We start from the raw sequence: 7,180 nt of genomic DNA, 5'->3' as shown, positions 1-7,180 counted from the left end.
AAGAATCAGTGACAATTCTTCCAATCTTGAAACATTTAATAAACATAAATATTTCTATAACAGGGCCCTTAAGGATAGTGGATACAAAAACACCCAAATTGAGTTCATAGAACCAACACACCCAAACACAAATACAAATAGAAACCGTAAGAGAAAAATCCTGTGGTACAATCCCCCTTTTAATCTGAAACTTAAAACAAATCTAGGAATGAAATTCTTAAACTTAATTAAAAAGCACTTCCCTATTAATAACATACTACATAAAATTTTCAATAAAAATACAATAAAACTTAGTTATAGTTGTAATGAAAACCTTGAAAAAATAATTAAAAAACATAATAACAAAATATTAAACAAAAATAGCACACCCATTGCTACCGAAAGTTGTAACTGTAGAATTAAATCAAAATGCCCTCTTAAAGGAAATTGTCAAATTACTTCTGTAGTGTACCAAGCAACTATTTCTACTAAGGAAAATCCGAATGAAAAAAAATATTACATAGGAATGACAAATAACAATTTTAAAGAAAGATTTACCGGTCACAAGTGCTCTTTTGAAAATAATGAGTACAAAAATAGAACTTCCTTGTCTAAATATTACAATGAACTAGTAGAGCAAGGTTACTCCCCAATAGTAAATTGGAAAATTTTAAAGAAAGCGAAAACCTGTTCATCTTTAAACTCGCCTTGCTACCTATGTCTTTATGAGAAATTATTTATACTTACTTTTAGAGAAAGAGATAAATTATTAAATAAGAAGCACGAAAATTCAATTAATTGCAAACATTATAAAACCCATCTTTTAAGTAATTTAGTTTAGATATAAAATTTAAATAAATTAAAAATTGTCACTGATTTCTATAATTTATTAATATTCTATTAATATACTTTCTCCTCTCCTGATTTCATTCTTTACTTCTCCTATCTTATATACATGTGTGTCTATGTGTATATGTATGTGTCTATTTATTTATTTTATGACCGTGTGTACTTAGATCTATATATTTCTATATTATTTGGCATACCCTCCCATGTTTATTCAATCCATTTGTATGTTTCTATGTGTGTATGCATCTATCTGTACCCTTGCCAAATTATTTGTATTCTTATGTATTTCTATATATATAATTTATGTAAATTATACATATTTATGTGTGAGTATATATATGTGTGTGTGCGTTGTTGTGTATTAGTATATGATTGTGTGCATATATTTGTGTATTTTTTGTATGTATGTGTATACATAAGATTATATATATATATATATATATATATATATATATATATATATATATATATATATATATGCTTATTAGTATGTCGGTTGGTTCTCTGTGAGTATATACATATGTATCTTATTATTTTTAATTAGGGTACTATCTACCTGTGCGTCGCTATTTTTGAGTATTTCGTTGATTTAATTACTTCTTTTGCCTGAATATATTTATAGGTAAGTGTACTTGTATCTGTGTTATTAGTAATCTGGTATTGAATGTATTATTTTGTGATTTAATATGACTTTATATCTATACTTAAATAGCTTAAACTTCCAACTTAATAGTATAGTTACACCTTTACTTATGTGCATGTATATATATATATATATATATGTATATATATATATATGTGTGTGTATGTGTGTGTATATTTGGGTATATATATGTGTGTGTGTGGTTATATATCTATATATATATATATATATATATTTGTATTATATTCTTTTTATATACATAAATATTAGTAGTTTTTTATTTATAATTATTGGACCTATTTAATTTATTTAATCCCCTCTTATGGCTAAATATGTTATATTAAAAAGATAATAAATATTAATTTTATTCTGTTTTTATTATTATTATTATTATTATTATTATTATTATTATCATTACTATTATGTTTATTGTTATTAATAATAATTTTAATATTGTTTTATCATTATTTTTTTCTTTTATTCATATATTTATCTAATAAAAACGCGAAAACTTTAAACTTATATCATTTAGCATAAAGGGCCTAATTAATGGTAGACGTATGTTTGAATTGCGTTGATTTTACTCGTGGACGTATGTAAGAGGATAAATATGCTAGCAGAATACATTCACTGCCTTTTTTTGACACGTTCATTTCTGACGCTTGGATTGTATCTTCTGTTTGTATTTGTAATAATATGCTTCATTACTGAATTGTATAATTGTTCATAAATTGGTTGACACGCAGATTTTTTCTTTTTCTTTTTCTTTTTCTATATACTGTCAAATTCTTACTTTCTCTCTTTCTCTATTTAACTAGATCTCATTATTCTTTCCTTTTCCTTCTAGTTCTTATTCTCTTTATTATAACCCTTTGTTTCTTTTTTCTTTTCTTCTCCATATCATGTATATATATATATATATATATATATATATATGTATATGATGTGGAGGGGGGGGGGGGAGGGGAGAAATGAAGTATGTATATATGTATGTATGTATATATATATATATAGAAGTAAAGTATGTATATATATATGTATGTATATATATATATATATATATGTATATATGTGTGTATATGTGTGTATATGTGTGTGTATGTGTATATATATATATATATATATATATTTTCTCTCTTCTTTTTCTCTCTATTTTGTTTTCTCTATATTTTCTTTCTCTATTTCTGTCTCTATTCCTTTTTTCTTCTCAATCACTCTCTCCCCATTGTAATCTTTTAACTTTATTTAAATTGCCTCTCCCTTGTTACTTTTTTATTTAATTAAAGTCCTGTGTTTTAAGTTTTTTAACTCCAACTTCTAAAGAGTTCCTACCTAAAATAAAAATCCATTATTCATTGAACTTTTGAATAGTCAAGTCGCTGCCTGATGATATCTGTTGTTTGATTGAAACAAGTGGCTGTTTGTAGCAGCGGGATGTGAGCATGTTTATATAACAATAAACAAGTATATATATATATATATATATTGATATAATAATGATATACATATATATATGCATATATATATATATATATATATATAATATGATTGATTTTGCACGACGAAACCTACTCTCAAGTATTGTAAAAGTCAACTGAATTAAAGGAATAAATTATGAGATGGTCAACTTCATGAATTTTGGAATATAGTTTTTTGTCATTTATTCTCTATATTGCGCTGTAATTACATTGGACTCCTTAAATAGGGATTGGTATGTATTATAAGAAAATATATTTCCACAGAAATATATTTCTACAGAAATATATATATATATATATATATATATATATATATATATATATATTGTAAAATTTTATTCAAAATGTTACGCAATTATGTGAGATGCAAAACCTATGCATCAATATAGCTGAGCTATTTACATGAATCGAATCATCCAATAAAAACACAGTTGTCTAACTCCTCACAACAACATATTGACTAATGAAAATATGAGATGTTTATGGATATAAGTTTACAATGTTTTCTATAATTTAAATCATAACGGAGAGTAAGTATGTCAAGCGTGTGTACCTATCATTATTAATATTAACAATTTATTTGGAAAAAAAATTCCTACTGGAGAATCGGGGCATCGATCCCCGTACCTCTCGCATGCTAAGCGAGCGCTCTACCATCTGAGCTAATTCCCCGTGACTGTACTCCGCGAACCTGTTTACACTCATATTGAAGTAGTATTCAGCGAGCAGGACACCGAGACTGTTATTTCATTCAGCGACACGTTCGGCTTAATTCTCTCGTCTGTATCCTGCTCTTCGCCTTTACTTTTGTCATAGTTACCCCCCCCACCCGCACATCTTTTTTATTCTCTCACACGCAGATACGTACATATACTTTGAATAAATATATTGTATTACCGAAAATAACAATGGACTTTTAAGCAACCCAGCAGTTCTTTCTCATAAGATAATATATTTAAAAGCGTTATTTAATTTAATGAATTTAGGAAAACTCGTCCCGGAAAAACTCGTACCCGGAAAAATCGACAATGGAAAACTCGTCCCCTTTCGCTAGGTAGGAAAACTGGTCCCTAATTGAATAAATATCGATTGAAAACACATTTATGATCGTTCTTTAAGGAGATATTGTTTTTTTAAAAATAGACTTTAGCCACCCCCCATAATATTTAAAAAAAATATTTTTACTTGTTTAATGTTTTTTGTTTTTTTTTAAATAAAATCGATTTTCTAAGTGTCAGTTTTCTACTTAGTGGTTTCACTTATTTTAAAGCGTTTATTATGTTCATAAACGAGACCGCATATTTTTTTAGATTAATATAAAAAGAATTTACCTATTTACTGTTATTTATAAAAGGGTAAAATTTTTGGAAGGGAGATATAGTTTTTACCCCCCCCCCTCTCTAAATTATATTTTTAAAAATATTAAAATTTATTATTTTCTTTTTAAGACCAAATCTCCCTCAGTAATTTCTTTAATTTTCTATTTTTTAGCGATTATCAAGACCCCTAAGATGTGATATACCCTCATGTCGGACATTATTTCTCGTTCTCACGTAACACTCGACATCTTTTTTGCTTGTTTTCTATGTTTTTTTTCTGTACCGAATAAACGATTCCAAATAAATTAAACAACATAGTCGGCGAGGTAGAAAAATCGATTTTACCCTTTTATAAACAACAGTAAATTAGTAAATTCTTTTTATATTAATATAAAAAAATATGCGGTTTCGTTTATGAACATAATAAACGCTTTAAAAAAGTGAAACCACTAAGAACTTAGCCAGTTAGGTAGAAAACGGACACTTAGAAAATCGATTTTATTTAAAACAAAAAACAAAAAAAAAACATTAAACAAGTAAAAATATTTTCAAAAAATATTATGGGGGGCCTATAGTCTATTTTAAAAAGCAATATCTCCTTCAAGAACGATCATAAAATGTGTTTTCAATCGATATTTATTCAATAAGGGACCAGTTTTCCTACCAAGCGAAAGGGGACGAGTTTTCCGGGGTCAAGTTTTCCGGGTACGAGTTTTCCGGAGACGAGTTTTCCCGCGACGAGTTTTCCGGCCACCAATTTGGTCTCATTTCGTTGGTCTCATTTCGTTTTCCGGAACGCTCGATCTGACTTTTTTATCACCCGTCTGGTCTTCAGAACTTCTTCTGAACGTCGGCCATATATTCATCGTTAGTTATTTACACGAGACATACACATTTAAATCATGATTTTCTCTAGTTTAGATGGATGCAGTAAATAAACTTTTAACTGGAAATGGGTAATCTCCAAAAATACCGTTAGGGCTTACAACATGGCCGCCAGAAGAGTCAACAAAAAACTGCGAATAAAATATATAAAAACTCGTAATTTCTGTTTTTAAAGTGGCTTGTCAATTTTCTTTATGAAATATACTTCCAAAATAAAATATTACAGTCGTTTAAAACATAATAGAAGTATTATTTTTTATTTTTTAAAAACAATGTTTACAAAATGTCTACGCACGTTCGTAGACATTTTATCTATTTTTAAACACATGCATATTTTTGCTATTTTTTAACACATACATGTTTTAGCTATTTTTAAACACATGCATATTTTTGCTATTTTTTAACACATACATGTTTTAGCTATTTTTAAAAACATGCATATTTTTGCTATTTTTTAACACATACATGTTTTAGCTATTTTTAAACACATGCATATTTTTGCTATTTTTAACACATACATGTTTTAGCTATTTTTAAACACATGCATATTTTTGCTATTTTTAACACATACATGTTTTAGCTATTTTTAAACACATGAATATTTTAGCTATTTTTTAACACATACATGTTTTAGCTATTTTTAAACACATGCATATTTTTGCTATTTTTTAACACATACATGTTTTAGCTATTTTTAAACACATGCATATTTTTGCTATTTTTAACACATACATGTTTTAGCTATTTTTAAACACATGCATATTTTTGCTATTTTTTAACACATACATGTTTTAGCTATTTTTAAAAACATGCATATTTTTGTTAATTTTATTTTTATTTCGGACTATTAGTCTCATCTTTATTAGTTGTTGTTTGTTTGTTTTTATTGGTTCACAACGTTTCGGCCAACTTCCTCTGGCCTTCGTCAGGTGGTAACCGCGACGGATAGGAACTTCGAATTTCGAATATATTTACCAAATCGGTACGGACCCGACTATGGAAGATCAGATAATAAATAAATGTGGATTTATAAGATCAAAGAATCCAACCTTGATCGCCCTTCGGGGCCCGTGGCGCAGTTGATAGAGACGTTGAATCTCTACGGTTCCAGATGAACATTGTCTGAAGATAGCGGTTTCAATCCCACCCAAAGCGTGCCAGAGGTAATTGGTCAAAAATGTGGTGAGACGACGACACCTACGGCAGTGATGGCTGAGAATGCAGTTAGGACACCTACGGCAGTGATGGCTGAGAATGCAGTTAGGAGATTCGAAGTTCCTATCCGTCGCGGTTACCACCTGACGAAGGCCAGAGGAAGTTGGCCGAAACGTTGTGAACCAATAAAAACAAACGAACAACAACTAATAAAGATGAGACTAATAGTCCGAAATAAAAATAAAATTAACATAAAAATGCTCATCTCAAAATAAAAAAATTCCAATTAAGGAATAATATATATATATGCATATTTTTGCTATTTTTTAACACATACATGTTTTAGCTATTTTTAAACACATGAATAGTTTAGCTATTTTTTAACACATACATGTTTTAGCTATTTTTAAACACATGGATACTTTTGCTATTTTTTAACACATACATGTTTTAGCTATTTTTAAACACATGCATATTTTTGCTATTTTTTAACACATACATGTTTTAGCTATTTTTAAACACATGCATATTTTTGCTATTTTTTAAGACATGCATGTTTTAGCTATTTTTAAACACATGCATATTTTTGCTAATATTAAAAATATGCATATTTCTGCTATTTTTAAACACATTCATACTTTAGTTTTTCTTTAAAAACACATATTTTTGCTATTTTAAAAACATACATATTTAAACTATTTTAAAAACATACATATCTAGGCTAGTTTAAATACATATGCATAAATCGTGTAAGTTTTTTTTAAATATTCATTTATTAGTATGTAAAAACGTATTAACATATTGGCATTTATAAACACGTATATATATTTTTACTACTATTTTAAAGAATTATACATTCAGAAATTTAAAAA

At 27.7% G+C, this 7,180-nt stretch overlaps 1 non-coding gene across 1 annotated transcript; it reads right to left on the bottom strand.

The window, feature by feature from the left end:
- Positions 1–3,548: 3,548 nt before the first annotated feature.
- Trnaa-agc (transfer RNA alanine (anticodon AGC)) lies at positions 3,549–3,621 on the bottom strand. The gene has a single exon. It is a non-coding gene; the product is annotated as a tRNA-Ala (tRNA).
- Between the last annotated feature and the right edge of the window lie 3,559 nt (positions 3,622–7,180).

The sequence above is a fragment of the Euprymna scolopes genome, chromosome 2 (assembly GCF_053919585.1).
Source record: "Euprymna scolopes isolate OS-2025 chromosome 2, ASM5391958v1, whole genome shotgun sequence".
In the NCBI taxonomy this organism is placed as follows: Eukaryota; Metazoa; Mollusca; class Cephalopoda; order Sepiida; family Sepiolidae; genus Euprymna; species Euprymna scolopes.
Note: the sequence above shows the minus strand (reverse complement) of the source record. Positions and strands in the feature narration are given on the sequence as shown.